At 38.4% G+C, this 22,558-nt stretch overlaps 1 long non-coding RNA gene across 2 annotated transcripts; it reads right to left on the minus strand.

Annotated features, from left to right (window-relative positions):
• Positions 1–1,285: 1,285 nt before the first annotated feature.
• LOC127112483 (uncharacterized) lies at positions 1,286–9,343 on the minus strand. 2 transcript variants are annotated; one of them, XR_007798818.1, is made up of 2 exons: positions 9,155–9,343; positions 1,286–1,399 (listed from the first exon to the last, which is right to left on the minus strand). It is a non-coding gene; the product is annotated as an uncharacterized LOC127112483 (long non-coding RNA). The 2 variants fall into 2 exon arrangements; XR_007798819.1 differs by lacking the exon at positions 1,286–1,399 and adding an exon at positions 5,138–5,251.
• Positions 9,344–22,558: the final 13,215 nt, after the last annotated feature.

Raw genomic sequence — 22,558 nt, forward strand, 5'->3', positions numbered from 1 at the left:
ATAGTTTCTATTTCATGGTTATAACTTTTTTTGTTTTGTTTTGTTGTTATTGTTAGGTTCATAGAATCATAGGAGTGACAATTGTATCATTTTGATGTTTTATACCAAACTCTTATTAAGAGCTTAAGGTGGTTTATAAATTCTAATGCTCTTTATGAACGGGACAAAGGATGATTTGCAGCAGTATAGTGAGATATCTTAATGTAATTTAAGAAACATAGGGATAAAAAGAGTAAGAATTGAGAAGAATAAATGAGACCTGTTATAGTATGGTGTTCTATTCCCCTGTTTTGATATGTAATACTCATGTTTTTTTTATTGTTTTTTGTGCTGTAGTGGGATGGAGTCTATGATAAATGAGAATTTATAAATTCTGCAGTATGGGGTTTTCATCTCAAGGCTCTAAGAAACTACATTGATGAGGTGATAAGCAAAGATCTGATTGTCTCAAAGTGCAATTTTGCCATTCTGATGGTGACCTTTTTACACTTCTCTCTGTGTACAAAGAATGGGAGGCTCTGCCTCAAGAGAGGAGGAATAAGTGGTGTTGGGAAAATAGCATCAATGCTAAATCTATGAGGAGATGCCAAGACACAGTTTTCGAGTTAGAATCTTTTCTAGAGCGTGAACATGGCTTTGTTGTTCCAAGTTACTGGCGTTGGGATCCTCATACACCTTCTGTTCATGATAAGAATATGAAAAAGGTTATACTGGCCTCACTTTCTGAAAATGTAGCCATGTTTTCTGGACGCAATCAACTTGGTTATGAAGTAGCGCAAACTGGACAACATGTTCAACTGCATCCATCTTCTTCCTTGCTCGTGTTTGCTCAAAAGCCTAGTTGGGTGGTTTTCGGTGACCTTCTCTCAGTGTCTAATGAATATCTGGTCTGTGTTAGTGCTGTTGAGTTTCAATCATTATACGACCTTCAACCCCCTCCCTCGTTTGATGTATCCAAGATGGAAGAACGGAAGTTGCAAACTAAGACATTGACTGGTTTTGGCACTATTCTTCTCAAAAGATTTTGTGGGAAATCCAACAGTAATTTGCTTGGTCATGTTTCACGTATTAGGAAAGCTTGTTTGGATGAAAGAATCTTTGTTGAAGTGAAAGTTGACGAGAATCTCATCCAGTTATATGCCGCTTCACACGATATGAATACAGCTACTATGTTGGTGAGTGATGTTTTAGAATACGAGAAAAAGAGGTTACGCACAGAATGTATGGAAAAATGTTTGTATCACGGGTCTGGTTCTGCATCACCTATGGCTTTGTTTGGGTCTGGTGCTGAGATAAAGCATCTGGAACTCGAGAAGCATTCCCTGAGTGTTGATGTGTATCACTCAAACATAAATGCAATTGATGACAAGGAGCTCCTGATGTTTTTTGAAAAGAATACCTCAGGTTCTATATGTGTTGTGTACAAGTTCCAAGGAATGGGGAAGGATCCTCCAGATAGAGAAAAGTGGGGCAAGATAACATTTTTGTCCCCTGATGCTGCCAAAAGAGCCGTTGAGCTGGATGGAGACGAGTTTTGCGGCTCGAACTTGAAAATACTTCCTTCACAATCAGCTATGGGAGGGGATAAAACATTTTTATTTCCTGAAGTTAAAGCAAGAATTTTCTGGCCTCGCAGACTTAGCAGAGGATTTGGCATAGTTATATGTGATAAAAATGATGTCAATATAGAGTGGTATACACCATTATCACCATGAGAATAACTTATGACACTTTGCATAACTTTCTATATAGTATTCTCATAGCGGGTCAATCCGGTATAAATATTACTCTTAATATTCATACCTATGTTTAAGACTTGATAACTTTTTATCCATGATCCATGAGATGTGATCACCAGTCTACAAACATAATAGTCTCAATGCTTTAATGTTATCCCACTTCACAATAAAGCTCGACTACGGATACTTTAAGAATAGTGTCCTTATGTTTAATGTGCTCTCATGATTAAGTCACACTTAATACATTAAACGGACTATCTATTCCAGGGACTTTATTAATCAACCATAATAAAGAAAATGCCTTTTATTATTAATAAATAATTCGATACAAGTACCAAAAGTATTGGCCTCTAGGGCTTACACCAACATCATGTTGCCCCCTGACACCCTTCCAGAGACCGTTTCCGACTTATTCATATACTAGAGTAGAGTCACTATGTGATCAGATCCGACTTGCTTACGTCTTGTAACAATGTTCTCCGAGAACCGACCTACTAACGATTTATGCAATCCGACTTGTTCGCCTTTTTATACTCGACCTAGAAAAGCTCGGTCTTTGAGAATTCTAAGATGTATAATAATATAAACATAATTATTGAAGATCAAAATATAATCGAAATACAATGTATTAAAAAGTTATATCTCAAAAATGATTTTTATAAAATACTATTTGAAAAATAGTTTCAAAATTAAATAATTTAAAAATATTTAATATCTAATTTTTTTAAATAAAATAATTAAATATCTAAAATAATATTTTTAGAATAATTATTAAAAGTAATTTTTTATTAATTTTTTTCATTTACAATTTCTTTTAAAAAATAAATAGTATAAAAATCATTTTTTAAAAGCAAAACAAAACAAAACAATTTGACCTTTAATTTCTCTTTTTCAAACTCTAAAGATTCAAAATCAATCCTCTCCGATTAAAGAATATAGTATAATTTTAGAGATAGATCATCATGAGATGAAGACCCATACACTTAACTTCAGCTGCTACTTGGAATAAAGTTTCAAACCCAAAAACACAGCTCTCAAAACCTCACCATGCCAATTCACTCCTTCAATCACTCCCTTACTTCAACACCACCGTCGTCGTCCTCCTCCTCCTCTTCCTCCAAACCTCAATCCAGAATCCCTAGCGTGGGACCCTTTAAAACAACACTTCCTCGTCGGATCCCTCCGTCACCGCACCATCTCATCAATCTCCGATGTTGGCATAATCGAAACCCTAATCTCCGATACCTCTCTCCCCGAAAACGTCACCGTTGTAGGTATAACAGTCGATTCACGCAACAACCGCGTCCTCGCTGTAATCCACGCCGTCAAACCTCTTTCTACTTTCAACGCTCTCGCCGGCTACGACCTAAAATCCGGCAACCGCCTCTTCCTCTCCCCTCTCCCCACCGATGAAGAAGCCCTTGCAAACGACATCGCTGTTGATTACAACGGCAACGCTTACGTCACGAACTCCATCGGCAACTACATCTGGAAAGTCAACGTGAAAGGAGAAGCTTCAATCTTCTCAAAATCGCCGAGGTTCACCGAACATCCGGTGGACCGCGACACACCGTATAGTTACATCGGGCTCAACGGTATTGCTTACGTCAGCAGCGGGGATTATCTCTTGGTGGTGCAATCCAATACAGGTAAGGTTTTCAAGGTTGATGCGGACGACGGTACAGCCAGGCACGTACTTCTCAACGAGGATCTCACGCGTCCTGATGGCGTCGTTTTTAGAAGTGACGGTGTCGTTTTGGTGGTTTCACCGCAAGCGAATAAGTTGTGGCTTCTGAAGAGTAATAATGGATGGGGGGGGGTGGTTTATGACAAAATTGACCTTGAGAGTGAAGGGTACCCTACTTCGGTTGTTTCGAGAGGGAGGGATAAGATGTATGTGTTGTATGGGTATTTTTTGGAGGGTCTTTTGGGGAATTCAGAGAGGGAGGGTTTTAGAATTGAGGAGATTATGTCACCAAAGGAGAGTGAGGGAGAGAATGTTTGGCTTTATGTGATGATTGGATTTGGCATGGTGTATTTTGTGTATTGGAGGTTTCAGATGGGTCAGCTTGTGAAGCATATGAACAAAAAGATCAATTGATTATTTCTAAGTTTATAGTTTCTATTTCATGGTTATAACTTTTTTTTTTTGTTTTGTTGTTATTGTTAGGTTCATAGAATCATAGGAGTGACAATTGTATCATTTTGATGTTTTATACCAAACTCTTATTAAGAGCTTAAGGTGGTTTATAAATTCTAATGCTCTTTATGAACGGGACAAAGGATGATTTGCAGCAGTATAGTGAGATATCTTAATGTAATTTAAGAAACATAGGGATAAAAAGAGTAAGAATTGAGAAGAATAAATGAGACCTGTTATAGTATGGTGTTCTATTCCCCTGTTTTGATATGTAATACTCATGTTTTTTTTATTGTTTTTTGTGCTGTAGTGGGATGGAGTCTATGATAAATGAGAATTAAAAATTCTGCAGTATGGGGTTTTCATCTCAAGGCTCTAAGAAACTACATTGATGAGGTGATAAGCAAAGATCTGATTGTCTCAAAGTGCAATTTTGCCATTCTGATGGTGACCTTTTTACACTTCTCTCTGTGTACAAAGAATGGGAGGCTCTGCCTCAAGAGAGGAGGAATAAGTGGTGTTGGGAAAATAGCATCAATGCTAAATCTATGAGGAGATGCCAAGACACAGTTTTCGAGTTAGAATCTTTTCTAGAGCGTGAACATGGCTTTGTTGTTCCAAGTTACTGGCGTTGGGATCCTCATACACCTTCTGTTCATGATAAGAATATGAAAAAGGTTATACTGGCCTCACTTTCTGAAAATGTAGCCATGTTTTCTGGACGCAATCAACTTGGTTATGAAGTAGCGCAAACTGGACAACATGTTCAACTGCATCCATCTTCTTCCTTGCTCGTGTTTGCTCAAAAGCCTAGTTGGGTGGTTTTCGGTGACCTTCTCTCAGTGTCTAATGAATATCTGGTCTGTGTTAGTGCTGTTGAGTTTCAATCATTATACGACCTTCAACCCCCTCCCTCGTTTGATGTATCCAAGATGGAAGAACGGAAGTTGCAAACTAAGACATTGACTGGTTTTGGCACTATTCTTCTCAAAAGATTTTGTGGGAAATCCAACAGTAATTTGCTTGGTCATGTTTCACGTATTAGGAAAGCTTGTTTGGATGAAAGAATCTTTGTTGAAGTGAAAGTTGACGAGAATCTCATCCAGTTATATGCCGCTTCACACGATATGAATACAACTACTATGTTGGTGAGTGATGTTTTAGAATACGAGAAAAAGAGGTTACGCACAGAATGTATGGAAAAATGTTTGTATCACGGGTCTGGTTCTGCATCACCTATGGCTTTGTTTGGGTCTGGTGCTGAGATAAAGCATCTGGAACTCGAGAAGCATTCCCTGAGTGTTGATGTGTATCACTCAAACATAAATGCAATTGATGACAAGGAGCTCCTGATGTTTTTTGAAAAGAATACCTCAGGTTCTATATGTGTTGTGTACAAGTTCCAAGGAATGGGGAAGGATCCTCCAGATAGAGAAAAGTGGGGCAAGATAACATTTTTGTCCCCTGATGCTGCCAAAAGAGCCGTTGAGCTGGATGGAGACGAGTTTTGCGGCTCGAACTTGAAAATACTTCCTTCACAATCAGCTATGGGAGGGGATAAAACATTTTTATTTCCTGAAGTTAAAGCAAGAATTTTCTGGCCTCGCAGACTTAGCAGAGGATTTGGCATAGTTATATGTGATAAAAATGATGTCAATATAGAGTGGTATACACCATTATCACCATGAGAATAACTTATGACACTTTGCATAACTTTCTATATAGTATTCTCATAGCGGGTCAATCCGGTATAAATATTACTCTTAATATTCATACCTATGTTTAAGACTTGATAACTTTTTATCCATGATCCATGAGATGTGATCACCAGTCTACAAACATAATAGTCTCAATGCTTTAATGTTATCCCACTTCACAATAAAGCTCGACTACGGATACTTTAAGAATAATGTCCTTATGTTTAATGTGCTCTCATGATTAAGTCACACTTAATACATTAAACGGACTATCTATTCCAGGGACTTTATTAATCAACCATAATAAAGAAAATGCCTTTTATTATTAGTAAATAATTCGATACAAGTACCAAAAGTATTGGCCTCTAGGGCTTACACCAACATCATGTTGCCCCCTGACACCCTTCCAGAGACCGTTTCCGACTTATTCATATACTAGAGTAGAGTCACTATGTGATCAGATCCGACTTGCTTACGTCTTGTAACAATGTTCTCCGAGAACCGACCTACTAACGATTTATGCAATCCGACTTGTTCGCCTTTTTATACTCGACCTAGAAAAGCTCGGTCTTTGAGAATTCTAAGATGTATAATAATATAAACATAATTATTGAAGATCAAAATATAATCGAAATACAATGTATTAAAAAGTTATATCTCAAAAATGATTTTTATAAAATACTATTTGAAAAATAGTTTCAAAATTAAATAATTTAAAAATATTTAATATCTAATTTTTTTAAATAAAATAATTAAATATCTAAAATAATATTTTTAGAATAATTATTAAAAGTAATTTTTTATTAATTTTTTTTATTTACAATTTTTTTAAAAATAAATAGTATAAAAATCATTTTTTAAAAGCAAAACAATCTGACCTTTAATTTCTCTTTTTCAAACTCTAAAGATTCAAAATCCTCTCCGATTAAAGAATATAGTATAATTTTATAGATAGATCATCATGAGATGAAGACCCATACACTTAACTTCAGCCGCTACTTGGAATAAAGTTTCAAACCCAAAAACACAGCTCTCAAAACCTCACCATGCCAATTCACTCATCCAATCACTCCCTTACTTCATACACCATCGTCGTCGTCCTCCTCCTCCTCTTCCTCCAAAGTTCAACTCCGATAATCAAAGCCCTCGCCGAAAACTCCCACGTCATCAATTTCCAATCACCAAACCTCTATCCAGAATCCCTAGCGTGGACCCTTTAAAACAACACTTCCTCGTCGGATCCCTCTGTCACCGCACCATCTCATCAACCTCCGACGCTGGCATAACCGAAACCCTTATCTCCGATACCTCTCTCCCCGAAAACGTCATCGTTGTAGGTATAACAGTCGATTCACGCAACAACCGCGTCCTCGCTGTAATCCACGCCGTCAAACCTCTTCCTCCTTTCAACGCTCTCGCCGCCTACGGCCTAAAATCCGGCAACCGCCTCTTCCTCTCCCCTCTCCCCACCGATGAATAAGCCCTCGCAAACGACGTCGCTGTTGATTACAACGGCAACGCTTACGTCACGAACTCCATCGGCAACTACATCTGGAAAGTCAACGTGAAAGGAGAAGCTTCAATCTTCTCAAAATCGCCGAGGTTCACCGAACATCCGGTGGACCGCGACACACCGTATAGTTACATCGGGCTCAACGGTATTGCTTACGTCAGCGACGGGGATTATCTCTTGGTGGTGCAATCCAATACAGGTAAGGTTTTCAAGGTTGATGCGGACGACGGTACAGCCAGGCACGTACTTCTCAACGAGGATCTCACGCATCCTGATGGCGTCGTTTTTAGAAGTGACAGTGTCGTTTTGGTGGTTTCACCGCAAGCGAATAAGTTGTGGCTTCTGAAGAGTAATAATGGATGGGGGGAGGGTGTGGTTTATGACAAAATTGACCTTGAGAGTGAAGGGTACCCTACTTCGGTTGTTTCGAGAGGGAGGGATAAGATGTATGTGTTGTATGGGTATTTTTTGAGGGTCTTTTGGGGAATTCAGAGAGGGAGGGTTTTAGAATTGAGGAGATTATGTCACCAAAGGAGAGTGAGGGAGAGAATGTTTGGCTTTATGTGATGATTGGATTTGGCATGGTGTATTTTGTGTATTGGAGGTTTCAGATGGGTCAGCTTGTGAAGCATATGAACAAAAAGATCATATGATTATTTCTAAGTTTATAGTTTCTATTTCATGGTTATAACTTTTTTTGTTTTGTTTTGTTGTTATTGTTAGGTTCATAGAATCATAGGAGTGACAATTGTATCATTTTGATGTTTTATACCAAACTCTTATTAAGAGCTTAAGGTGGTTTATAAATTCTAATGCTCTTTATGAACGGGACAAAGGATGATTTGCAGCAGTATAGTGAGATATCTTAATGTAATTTAAGAAACATAGGGATAAAAAGAGTAAGAATTGAGAAGAATAAATGAGACCTGTTATAGTATGGTGTTCTATTCCCCTGTTTTGATATGTAATACTCATGTTTTTTTTATTGTTTTTTGTGCTGTAGTGGGATGGAGTCTATGATAAATGAGAATTTATAAATTCTGCAGTATGGGGTTTTCATCTCAAGGCTCTAAGAAACTACATTGATGAGGTGATAAGCAAAGATCTGATTGTCTCAAAGTGCAATTTTTCCATTCTGATGGTGACCTTTTTACACTTCTCTCTGTGTACAAAGAATGGGAGGCTCTGCCTCAAGAGAGGAGGAATAAGTGGTGTTGGGAAAATAGCATCAATGCTAAATCTATGAGGAGATGCCAAGACACAGTTTTCGAGTTAGAATCATTTCTAGAGCGTGAACATGGCTTTGTTGTTCCAAGTTACCGGCGTTGGGATCCTCATACACCTTCTGTTCATGATAAGAATATGAAAAAGGTTATACTGGCCTCACTTTCTGAAAATGTAGCCATGTTTTGTGGACGCAATCAACTTGGTTATGAAGTAGCGCAAACTGGACAACATGTTCAACTGCATCCATCTTCTTCCTTGCTCGTGTTTGCTCAAAAGCCTAGTTGGGTGGTTTTCGGTGACCTTCTCTCAGTGTCTAATGAATATCTGGTCTGTGTTAGTGTTGTTGAGTTTCAATCATTATACGACCTTCATCCCCTCCCTCGTTTGATGTATCCAAGATGGAAGAACGGAAGTTGCAAACTAAGACATTGACTGGTTTTGGCACTATTCTTCTCAAAAGATTTTGTGGGAAATCCAACAGTAATTTGCTTGGTCATGTTTCACGTATTAGGAAAGCTTGTTTGGATGAAAGAATCTTTGTTGAAGTGAAAGTTGACGAGAATCTCATCCAGTTATATGCCGCTTCACACGATATGAATACAACTACTATGTTGGTGAGTGATGTTTTAGAATACGGGAAAAAGAGGTTACGCACAGAATGTATGGAAAAATGTTTGTATCACGGGTCTGGTTCTGCATCACCTATGGCTTTGTTTGGGTCTGGTGCTGAGATAAAGCATCTGGAACTCGAGAAGCATTCCCTGAGTGTTGATGTGTATCACTCAAACATAAATGCAATTGATGACAATGAGCTCCTGATGTTTTTTGAAAAGAATACCTCAGGTTCTATATGTGCTGTGTACAAGTTCCAAGGAATGGGGAAGGATCCTCCAGATAGAGAAAAGTGGGGCAAGATAACATTTTTGTCCCCTGATGCTGCCAAAAGAGCCGTTGAGCTGGATGGAGACGAGTTTTGCGGCTCGAACTTGAAAATACTTCCTTCACAATCAGCTATGGGAGGGGATAAAACATTTTTATTTCCTGAAGTTAAAGCAAGAATTTTCTGGCCTCGCAGACTTAGCAGAGGATTTGGCATAGTTATATGTGATAAAAATGATGTCAATATAGAGTGGTATACACCATTATCACCATGAGAATAACTTATGACACTTTGCATAACTTTCTATATAGTATTCTCATAGCGGGTCAATCCGGTATAAATATTACTCTTAATATTCATACCTATGTTTAAGACTTGATAACTTTTTATCCATGATCCATGAGATGTGATCACCAGTCTACAAACATAATAGTCTCAATGCTTTAATGTTATCCCACTTCACAATAAAGCTCGACTACGGATACTTTAAGAATAATGTCCTTATGTTTAATGTGCTCTCATGATTAAGTCACACTTAATACATTAAACGGACTATCTATTCCAGGGACTTTATTAATCAACCATAATAAAGAAAATGCCTTTTATTATTAGTAAATAATTCGATACAAGTACCAAAAGTATTGGCCTCTAGGGCTTACACCAACATCATGTTGCCCCCTGACACCCTTCCAGAGACCGTTTCCGACTTATTCATATACTAGAGTAGAGTCACTATGTGATTAGATCCGACTTGCTTACGTCTTGTAACAATGTTCTCCGAGAACCGACCTACTAACGATTTATGCAATCCGACTTGTTCGCCTTTTTATACTCGACCTAGAAAAGCTCGGTCTTTGAGAATTCTAAGATGTATAATAATATAAACATAATTATTGAAGATCAAAATATAATCGAAATACAATGTATTAAAAAGTTATATCTCAAAAATGATTTTTATAAAATACTATTTGAAAAATAGTTTCAAAATTAAATAATTTAAAAATATTTAATATCTAATTTTTTTAAATAAAATAATTAAATATCTAAAATAATATTTTTAGAATAATTATTAAAAGTAATTTTTTATAAATTTTTTTATTTACAATTTTTTTAAAAAAATAAATAGTATAAAAATCATTTTTTAAAAGCAAAACAATCTGACCTTTAATTTCTCTTTTTCAAACTCTAAAGATTCAAAATCCTCTCCGATTAAAGAATATAGTATAATTTTATAGATAGATCATCATGAGATGAAGACCCATACACTTAACTTCAGCCGCTACTTGGAATAAAGTTTCAAACCCAAAAACACAGCTCTCAAAACCTCACCATGCCAATTCACTCATCCAATCACTCCCTTACTTCATACACCATCGTCGTCGTCGTCCTCCTCCTCTTCCTCCAAAGTTCAACTCCGATAATCAAAGCCCTCGCCGAAAACTCCCACGTCATCAATTTCCAATCACCAAACCTCTATCCAGAATCCCTAGCGTGGACCCTTTAAAACAACACTTCCTCGTCGGATCCCTCTGTCACCGCACCATCTCATCAACCTCCGACGCTGGCATAACCGAAACCCTTATCTCCGATACCTCTCTCCCCGAAAACGTCATCGTTGTAGGTATAACAGTCGATTCACGCAACAACCGCGTCCTCGCTGTAATCCACGCCGTCAAACCTCTTCCTCCTTTCAACGCTCTCGCCGCCTACGGCCTAAAATCCGGCAACCGCCTCTTCCTCTCCCCTCTCCCCACCGATGAATAAGCCCTCGCAAACGACGTCGCTGTTGATTACAACGGCAACGCTTACGTCACGAACTCCATCGGCAACTACATCTGGAAAGTCAACGTGAAAGGAGAAGCTTCAATCTTCTCAAAATCGCCGAGGTTCACCGAACATCCGGTGGACCGCGACACACCGTATAGTTACATCGGGCTCAACGGTATTGCTTACGTCAGCGACGGGGATTATCTCTTGGTGGTGCAATCCAATACAGGTAAGGTTTTCAAGGTTGATGCGGACGACGGTACAGCCAGGCACGTACTTCTCAACGAGGATCTCACGCATCCTGATGGCGTCGTTTTTAGAAGTGACAGTGTCGTTTTGGTGGTTTCACCGCAAGCGAATAAGTTGTGGCTTCTGAAGAGTAATAATGGATGGGGGGAGGGTGTGGTTTATGACAAAATTGACCTTGAGAGTGAAGGGTACCCTACTTCGGTTGTTTCGAGAGGGAGGGATAAGATGTATGTGTTGTATGGGTATTTTTTGAGGGTCTTTTGGGGAATTCAGAGAGGGAGGGTTTTAGAATTGAGGAGATTATGTCACCAAAGGAGAGTGAGGGAGAGAATGTTTGGCTTTATGTGATGATTGGATTTGGCATGGTGTATTTTGTGTATTGGAGGTTTCAGATGGGTCAGCTTGTGAAGCATATGAACAAAAAGATCATATGATTATTTCTAAGTTTATAGTTTCTATTTCATGGTTATAACTTTTTTTGTTTTGTTTTGTTGTTATTGTTAGGTTCATAGAATCATAGGAGTGACAATTGTATCATTTTGATGTTTTATACCAAACTCTTATTAAGAGCTTAAGGTGGTTTATAAATTCTAATGCTCTTTATGAACGGGACAAAGGATGATTTGCAGCAGTATAGTGAGATATCTTAATGTAATTTAAGAAACATAGGGATAAAAAGAGTAAGAATTGAGAAGAATAAATGAGACCTGTTATAGTATGGTGTTCTATTCCCCTGTTTTGATATGTAATACTCATGTTTTTTTTATTGTTTTTTGTGCTGTAGTGGGATGGAGTCTATGATAAATGAGAATTTATAAATTCTGCAGTATGGGGTTTTCATCTCAAGGCTCTAAGAAACTACATTGATGAGGTGATAAGCAAAGATCTGATTGTCTCAAAGTGCAATTTTTCCATTCTGATGGTGACCTTTTTACACTTCTCTCTGTGTACAAAGAATGGGAGGCTCTGCCTCAAGAGAGGAGGAATAAGTGGTGTTGGGAAAATAGCATCAATGCTAAATCTATGAGGAGATGCCAAGACACAGTTTTCGAGTTAGAATCATTTCTAGAGCGTGAACATGGCTTTGTTGTTCCAAGTTACCGGCGTTGGGATCCTCATACACCTTCTGTTCATGATAAGAATATGAAAAAGGTTATACTGGCCTCACTTTCTGAAAATGTAGCCATGTTTTGTGGACGCAATCAACTTGGTTATGAAGTAGCGCAAACTGGACAACATGTTCAACTGCATCCATCTTCTTCCTTGCTCGTGTTTGCTCAAAAGCCTAGTTGGGTGGTTTTCGGTGACCTTCTCTCAGTGTCTAATGAATATCTGGTCTGTGTTAGTGTTGTTGAGTTTCAATCATTATACGACCTTCAACCCCCTCCCTCGTTTGATGTATCCAAGATGGAAGAACGGAAGTTGCAAACTAAGACATTGACTGGTTTTGGCACTATTCTTCTCAAAAGATTTTGTGGGAAATCCAACAGTAATTTGCTTGGTCATGTTTCACGTATTAGGAAAGCTTGTTTGGATGAAAGAATCTTTGTTGAAGTGAAAGTTGACGAGAATCTCATCCAGTTATATGCCGCTTCACACGATATGAATACAACTACTATGTTGGTGAGTGATGTTTTAGAATACGGGAAAAAGAGGTTACGCACAGAATGTATGGAAAAATGTTTGTATCACGGGTCTGGTTCTGCATCACCTATGGCTTTGTTTGGGTCTGGTGCTGAGATAAAGCATCTGGAACTCGAGAAGCATTCCCTGAGTGTTGATGTGTATCACTCAAACATAAATGCAATTGATGACAATGAGCTCCTGATGTTTTTTGAAAAGAATACCTCAGGTTCTATATGTGTTGTGTACAAGTTCCAAGGAATGGGGAAGGATCCTCCAGATAGAGAAAAGTGGGGCAAGATAACATTTTTGTCCCCTGATGCTGCCAAAAGAGCCGTTGAGCTGGATGGAGACGAGTTTTGCGGCTCGAACTTGAAAATACTTCCTTCACAATCAGCTATGGGAGGGGATAAAACATTTTTATTTCCTGAAGTTAAAGCAAGAATTTTCTGGCCTCGCAGACTTAGCAGAGGATTTGGCATAGTTATATGTGATAAAAATGATGTCAATATAGAGTGGTATACACCATTATCACCATGAGAATAACTTATGACACTTTGCATAACTTTCTATATAGTATTCTCATAGCGGGTCAATCCGGTATAAATATTACTCTTAATATTCATACCTATGTTTAAGACTTGATAACTTTTTATCCATGATCCATGAGATGTGATCACCAGTCTACAAACATAATAGTCTCAATGCTTTAATGTTATCCCACTTCACAATAAAGCTCGACTACGAATACTTTAAGAATAATGTCCTTATGTTTAATGTGCTCTCATGATTAAGTCACACTTAATACATTAAACGGACTATCTATTCCAGGGACTTTATTAATCAACCATAATAAAGAAAATGCCTTTTATTATTAGTAAATAATTCGATACAAGTACCAAAAGTATTGGCCTCTAGGGCTTACACCAACATCATGTTGCCCCCTGACACCCTTCCAGAGACCGTTTCCGACTTATTCATATACTAGAGTAGAGTCACTATGTGATTAGATCCGACTTGCTTACGTCTTGTAACAATGTTCTCCGAGAACCGACCTACTAACGATTTATGCAATCCGACTTGTTCGCCTTTTTATACTCGACCTAGAAAAGCTCGGTCTTTGAGAATTCTAAGATGTATAATAATATAAACATAATTATTGAAGATCAAAATATAATCGAAATACAATGTATTAAAAAGTTATATCTCAAAAATGATTTTTATAAAATACTATTTGAAAAATAGTTTCAAAATTAAATAATTTAAAAATATTTAATATCTAATTTTTTTAAATAAAATAATTAAATATCTAAAATAATATTTTTAGAATAATTATTAAAAGTAATTTTTTATAATTTTTTTATTTACAATTTTTTTAAAAAAATAAATAGTATAAAAATCATTTTTTAAAAGCAAAACAATCTGACCTTTAATTTCTCTTTTTCAAACTCTAAAGATTCAAAATCCTCTCCGATTAAAGAATATAGTATAATTTTATAGATAGATCATCATGAGATGAAGACCCATACACTTAACTTCAGCCGCTACTTGGAATAAAGTTTCAAACCCAAAAACACAGCTCTCAAAACCTCACCATGCCAATTCACTCATCCAATCACTCCCTTACTTCATACACCATCGTCGTCGTCGTCCTCCTCCTCTTCCTCCAAAGTTCAACTCCGATAATCAAAGCCCTCGCCGAAAACTCCCACGTCATCAATTTCCAATCACCAAACCTCTATCCAGAATCCCTAGCGTGGACCCTTTAAAACAACACTTCCTCGTCGGATCCCTCTGTCACCGCACCATCTCATCAACCTCCGACGCTGGCATAACCGAAACCCTTATCTCCGATACCTCTCTCCCCGAAAACGTCATCGTTGTAGGTATAACAGTCGATTCACGCAACAACCGCGTCCTCGCTGTAATCCACGCCGTCAAACCTCTTCCTCCTTTCAACGCTCTCGCCGCCTACGGCCTAAAATCCGGCAACCGCCTCTTCCTCTCCCCTCTCCCCACCGATGAATAAGCCCTCGCAAACGACGTCGCTGTTGATTACAACGGCAACGCTTACGTCACGAACTCCATCGGCAACTACATCTGGAAAGTCAACGTGAAAGGAGAAGCTTCAATCTTCTCAAAATCGCCGAGGTTCACCGAACATCCGGTGGACCGCGACACACCGTATAGTTACATCGGGCTCAACGGTATTGCTTACGTCAGCGACGGGGATTATCTCTTGGTGGTGCAATCCAATACAGGTAAGGTTTTCAAGGTTGATGCGGACGACGGTACAGCCAGGCACGTACTTCTCAACGAGGATCTCACGCATCCTGATGGCGTCGTTTTTAGAAGTGACAGTGTCGTTTTGGTGGTTTCACCGCAAGCGAATAAGTTGTGGCTTCTGAAGAGTAATAATGGATGGGGGGAGGGTGTGGTTTATGACAAAATTGACCTTGAGAGTGAAGGGTACCCTACTTCGGTTGTTTCGAGAGGGAGGGATAAGATGTATGTGTTGTATGGGTATTTTTTGAGGGTCTTTTGGGGAATTCAGAGAGGGAGGGTTTTAGAATTGAGGAGATTATGTCACCAAAGGAGAGTGAGGGAGAGAATGTTTGGCTTTATGTGATGATTGGATTTGGCATGGTGTATTTTGTGTATTGGAGGTTTCAGATGGGTCAGCTTGTGAAGCATATGAACAAAAAGATCAATTGATTATTTCTAAGTTTATAGTTTCTATTTCATGGTTATAACTTTTTTTGTTTTGTTTTGTTGTTATTGTTAGGTTCATAGAATCATAGGAGTGACAATTGTATCATTTTGATGTTTTATACCAAACTCTTATTAAGAGCTTAAGGTGGTTTATAAATTCTAATGCTCTTTATGAACGGGACAAAGGATGATTTGCAGCAGTATAGTGAGATATCTTAATGTAATTTAAGAAACATAGGGATAAAAAGAGTAAGAATTGAGAAGAATAAATGAGACCTGTTATAGTATGGTGTTCTATTCCCCTGTTTTGATATGTAATACTCATGTTTTTTTTATTGTTTTTTGTGCTGTAGTGGGATGGAGTCTATGATAAATGAGAATTTATAAATTCTGCAGTATGGGGTTTTCATCTCAAGGCTCTAAGAAACTACATTGATGAGGTGATAAGCAAAGATCTGATTGTCTCAAAGTGCAATTTTGCCATTCTGATGGTGACCTTTTTACACTTCTCTCTGTGTACAAAGAATGGGAGGCTCTGCCTCAAGAGAGGAGGAATAAGTGGTGTTGGGAAAATAGCATCAATGCTAAATCTATGAGGAGATGCCAAGACACAGTTTTCGAGTTAGAATCATTTCTAGAGCGTGAACATGGCTTTGTTGTTCCAAGTTACCGGCGTTGGGATCCTCATACACCTTCTGTTCATGATAAGAATATGAAAAAGGTTATACTGGCCTCACTTTCTGAAAATGTAGCCATGTTTTCTGGACGCAATCAACTTGGTTATGAAGTAGCGCAAACTGGACAACATGTTCAACTGCATCCATCTTCTTCCTTGCTCGTGTTTGCTCAGAAGCCTAGTTGGGTGGTTTTCGGTGACCTTCTCTCAGTGTCTAATGAATATCTGGTCTGTGTTAGTGCTGTTGAGTTTCAATCATTATACGACCTTCAACCCCCTCCCTCGTTTGATGTATCCAAGATGGAAGAACGGAAGTTGCAAACTAAGACATTGACTGGTTTTGGCACTATTCTTCTCAAAAGATTTTGTGGGAAATCCAACAGTAATTTGCTTGGTCATGTTTCACGTATTAGGAAAGCTTGTTTGGATGAAAGAATCTTTGTTGAAGTGAAAGTTGACGAGAATCTCATCCAGTTATATGCCGCTTCACACGATATGAATACAGCTACTATGTTGGTGAGTGATGTTTTAGAATACGAGAAAAAGAGGTTACGCACAGAATGTATGGAAAAATGTTTGTATCACGGGTCTGGTTTTGCATCACCTATGGCTTTGTTTGGGTCTGGTGCTGAGATAAAGCATCTGGAACTCGAGAAGCATTCCCTGAGTGTTGATGTGTATCACTCAAACATAAATGCAATTGATGACAAGGAGCTCCTGATGTTTTTTGAAAAGAATACCTCAGGTTCTATATGTGCTGTGTACAAGTTCCAAGGAATGGGGAAGGATCCTCCAGATAGAGAAAAGTGGGGCAAGATAACATTTTTGTCCCCTGATGCTGCCAAAAGAGCCGTTGAGCTGGATGGAGACGAGTTTTGCGGCTCGAACTTGAAAATACTTCCTTCACAATCAGCTATGGGAGGGGATAAAACATTTTTATTTCCTGAAGTTAAAGCAAGAATTTTCTGGCCTCGCAGACTTAGCAGAGGATTTGGCATAGTTATATGTGATAAAAATGATGTCAATATAGAGTGGTATACACCATTATCACCATGAGAATTACTTATGACACTTTGCATAACTTTCTATATAGTATTCTCATAGCGGGTCAATCCGGTATAAATATTACTCTTAATATTCATACCTATGTTTAAGACTTGATAACTTTTTATCCATGATCCATGAGATGTGATCACCAGTCTACAAATGTAATAGTCTCAATGCTTTAATGTTATCCCACTTCATAATAAAGCTCGACTACGGATACTTTAAGAATAGTGTCCTTATGTTTAATGTGCTCTCATGATTAAGTCACACTTAATACATTAAACGGACTATCTATTCCAGGGACTTTATTAATCAACCATAATAAAGAAAATGCCTTTTATTATTAATAAATAATTCGATACAAGTACCAAAAGTATTGGCCTCTAGGGCTTACACCAACATCATGTTGCCCCCTGACACCCTTCCAGAGACCGTTTCCGACTTATTCATATACTAGAGTAGAGTCACTATGTGATCAGATCCGACTTGCTTACGTCTTGTAACAATGTTCTCCGAGAACCGACTGTCGCATCCGCGAAAAACAACCGGTGGGAAAAAGCAAACAAACAGAGCCGCCACCGTGCGTTATTTATCCCAAAGGAGGGAAAGGAAACGCTCGAAGTAAACCTGGAAAGGAAATGGTCTTACGACCGGAGATGCAAGGATCGGGAGTCGGTTACGCAAGGGGAAGGTATTAGCACCCCTCACGTCCGTCGTACTCGACGGGATCCACGCTCAGAAGAATAGGATAAGGTTGCTGATAAACTGCTCAAAGAATGCACACACACTGGAATAATAAAACAGGCGGAAGAAGATGGAGGAAGGAGACTCGGCAGGATGTCGCATCCTGGGCCTACGTAGTTTGTCAGAAACAAACATCAGAGTCGACGTAGTTCGGGGAAAATGGGAACGGGCTCGCTAGGATATCGCATCCTATGCCTACGTATCTCATCTGGAATGAGAATTAGAGCTACCGTAGTTCGGCTAACGCACGCCGCAACAAACACCATACCAAGACGCTGAGACGTCAAAGCAAACACGCAAATGGAAACAGACTGCCAATGGCTGGTCTTACGTCCGACTCCAAACAACAAACACAAACAAGGAAACCGAATGCCAATCGCTGGACTTACATCAGACTCCAAGCACACAAACACCCACAGGAAACCGACCGCCAATCGCTGGACTTACGCCAGACTCCACACAAACAAACACAGGAAACCGACTGCCAATCGCTGGACTTACGTCAGACTCCACACAAACAAACACAGGAAACCGACTACCAATCGCTGGACTTACGTCAGACTCCAAGCAAACAAGAGGTTAACCGGACGCTGAGTCGTCAAAAACAACAAAAAAGGTGAACAAACAAGCTAACAGGGAGTCTGGTACTCGAGCCTGCTATCTGTCAAGCAAACACACACAAAAAAGGAAAAGGGTGCCCGGAGAGATCTCGCACGATCTCCTGCCTACGTACCTCATCTGGTATGAGGATCAGGGCAACGTAGTTCCCCTTAACAGGGGAGAAACTCTCTCCTAACCAGAGACCGGGAAATAACAAACTAAAAGGGAGGCTGACTCGAGCCTAATAGTTGTCATGCAATCCACAATAGTCCTAGGTTGAGGCATCTAAACAGAACCTAACTCGCACAGGCAGCAAGTTGAAACAGCAAATAAACAGCAAACAAGCATTCACAAGAGAGCAAGCACACACACTATATGCAAACAAGTGGCTCACACAAGGCTAGGCTGTAGAAACAAGCCAACTGGAATGGGGTGTTTTTAGCTCTTAACCCTAACATTGAGAGTTAGGGTGAAGCAGATGAAATGGAGATGAGGGTTATGCCTCATAGCTCTTATCCCTGGCCTGGGAGAGCTTGAATCAACTAGAAAGTGTGGGAGTTCAGAATGTAGGAACTCTTCTCCACATGACTGACACAACAAGATCTTGGGTTCTTATTCAAAGTGCATCAACACATGGTGTGAGCAGGATGCATGACACAACTGAATAGCAGGGGATGGATTGCACATCCCTTCTATCTGCCAATGCCTCTTCACTTAGGAGGTCTTTATATGTACAAGGCACAAAGATAAACAAGCACAAACATTGCCTCTTAAGGAGGGCTTCAGACAGGTGCCTGCCAAAATAACATGACAGGTCTTCCAGACTACATGGAGATCAAGGAAGTTACCTAAGTGGTATGCCAACCACAAGCAAAGCAAAGCAACTCAAATAATGAGTTAAAGCGGCTAAAGTACCTGTGTAAACAACTAAACCAATCAGTACAGAATTCAGACAAACAGACAACAGTCAATATCAAACAGGCAATCCCAATGTACAACAAATAAACCCTAAGGCAAACTCAAGTGAGTTATCATCAACCTACAAAACAGCAAATGTTAGCAATCAATAGCAAATATCAACATTTAAATGATGAAGCATCATCAACCATGGAGATTAAGTGCTTGATCCTGAAATTCAAAGCTCACATGTAAGTAACAAACCACTAGGTCAAAGCCTAGGGTCAAAGGTGAAGAAAAAATTCAAAACAGGAGCTGAAATTCAACACAATGCAACTTAAAACACATATTAACATGTCATAAAAAGGACCAAGTCAAAATCATCAAGCAAGGCCATGTAATAAGCAAAGGAAGTCAAAGACAATTTTAAGGCTCACAAATGGACATTGAGAATGAAAAATCCAAATCAAAACAGAAATGATTCCAATAATTCTGGAAAAAATCATGAGCATTCTACACCTCCAACATGATCATAATACAAAAATTCAGAAGCATTAGAGGTCATTTGAAATGGAAATTAAATTGCATAAGTTGATCAACCAAATGTGTGACACAAATTGTCACACCTCACAAACATGTGCATAAAACAGAAATGGTAAATTAGAAAAATACCAAACCAAGCCTAAAACATCCAGCAATGTGTCTAGAATCATCATGCAAAATTTCATGTCCATTGGATTAAAATCAAGCATTTCACAATAGAAAGAGTGGAGCAAGGTCACAAATGCACATATGTTCAATCATTCTAACACAAACAGAAATCCAGCCATGCACAACTTCAAAATTCATCATCATAAAAAACTAGACATTCTAAGGAACAAGTAGCAAAACATTTGGAATTATTTGAGGCTTTTTTCAATTTGTTATGAATTTTGGAAGTTAGCATAAAAAAATTTGAAAAGAAAATGAAGCATACATGAAATTGGAGGGAAATAGGAATTAATTTGAATTAATGTTGCCACCAGGATTCGAACTTGGTCCGAATTTGAATATGAGCGCGCCTCAATGAAACGGCGCCGTTTTGCAGCGAACCCTAGCCTCAAGCTAGCGACGGTCCAAACCGACGCAAAGCGAAGCAAAACCGACGTAAAGTGAAGATCTTCATCTTCCTCACGAAGGCGATGAAGAACAGTGATGAAGTTCATCACAAATTTCCAGATTTTCCAGAATTGCTCAGAATTTTACAAATTATATATCGTTGGAAAGCTCTTTCAATGTAGAGTTCAAATATCATATTATCTAAGCCTAAATCTCCATGGATTTTCTGAATCGAAGCAAAGAAGTTTCTAGATCTAAACTTGAAATCATTATATCTCACTCAATTTTCATCCAAATTCCACAAAATTTATATCAGAATTCTCACCACAACAAGATCTACAAGATTATGTACATAAAACAGAGAATTAAGAGGATAAAAAATGTGACCTCTTGAAGAATAGTTGGCGAATTCTGCAGATCCAAGGCCAAGCAAGCATGCAAATCCACTCCAAATCACTTGTTATGAAGTTTGATGATGAAATTGAGGCTTGGAAACGTGTAGATCTAGCTCAATTTTCATTTGCCATTTTTGAGTTCTTGAACTTCACATGCACAATTCTGGTCCAAACTTGATGATCCAAGGCTTGATCTCTGCTAAATCAACACTAGAGAACCAGAATATGGAAGAAGATTCAAGGCTTATGTGAGAAAAATTTGAATTAAGATTGGAAGAAAATTTTGGAGGGAAAAAATTCTTAGATCTAGAAATGGTGAATTGTGATTAACCTCTTCAAATTTGTTACAATTATCTATATATACCATGTCCTAATCCTATTTTAATTAAAATTAATCAAAGTTAATTAGAGATTAAGCAAAATAAGGGTGCATGGCAAAAATTGGAAATTTGCATGGTGCATGTAATAAATGGACGTGAACAGTACCAAACCAATGATCAAATGCACTTAAAAACACTCCATGCACATATTAGCAATGGTCATTTGTTCCCATGATGCATCAATTTTAAATTTTGCAATTTCCCTCCAAAATTGACTTGAAAGCACAAATGATCATATGTTGGAAATTCATGCAATGTGATGGATGTTTTGGAAACTTCATGTCATGACAAGCATTTTGCAAAAAGAACCACCAAATTTGGAGTTATGAATCAAAAGTTATGGCCTTTTGAAGTTCCATGCATCCTTGGTAATGATTGGACCATATCTCCTCAACCATTCATCATAAATTCATGATCCTGGACTTTTTGGAAATAGGAGAGAGAGATCTTCAACTTTCATGTTGGACAAAATTTCATTTGAAGCTTATTTGATGATGCAAGATCAAGTTGAATTTGAACCAAAAACTTTCCATTTTTGGAAACTTCCAATTACAGGCCACTTTCCATTTTTGGAAACTTTTGATCTGGCCTCAAATTCTTCAAGATATGCATTTGACATGATGAATAAGCCCCCTTTGAACATGAATGAGATGTTGAAACTCATTTCTCCACCTCCTAGCCCTGAGTTGACTTTCTGTTGACTTTTATGGTTGACAGATGACTTGAACATGCACAGATGATTTTGAGCCTCAACCACTTGATGAAATAACTCCAAAATGAAACCCTAGCTTATACAAGCTCAATAAAATCATATTATGATCTCCATCTCAATAAAGACCTCATCTCCTTGAAAAACCCTGACTGGTAGAATGCAACTGATTAGGGTTGACCAAAAGTCTAAACCCTAATCCCAAAGAATCTGAGCATGAACAATGAGCCCCTTGAGGATGACACAACCATGATGATGATGTACCCTTGCCAATAAGATAATGCTCAAACTCCTTGAAGGAACAAGAAACCCTAATTGAAGCACAAACCCTCAGATGATTAGTGATCAATTTATGAGACCCTCAGGCTTGCATCTCTTAACCTCTCTATCTTCTGAGAAAGAATTTTAGGGGATGACTTATCTATTCCACATGATATGCAATATGCAAATGCCTAATGCCCTAAA

This window comes from Lathyrus oleraceus, unplaced genomic scaffold (genome assembly GCF_024323335.1).
Source record: "Lathyrus oleraceus cultivar Zhongwan6 unplaced genomic scaffold, CAAS_Psat_ZW6_1.0 chrUn0136, whole genome shotgun sequence".
NCBI lineage: Eukaryota > Viridiplantae > Streptophyta > Magnoliopsida > Fabales > Fabaceae > Lathyrus > Lathyrus oleraceus.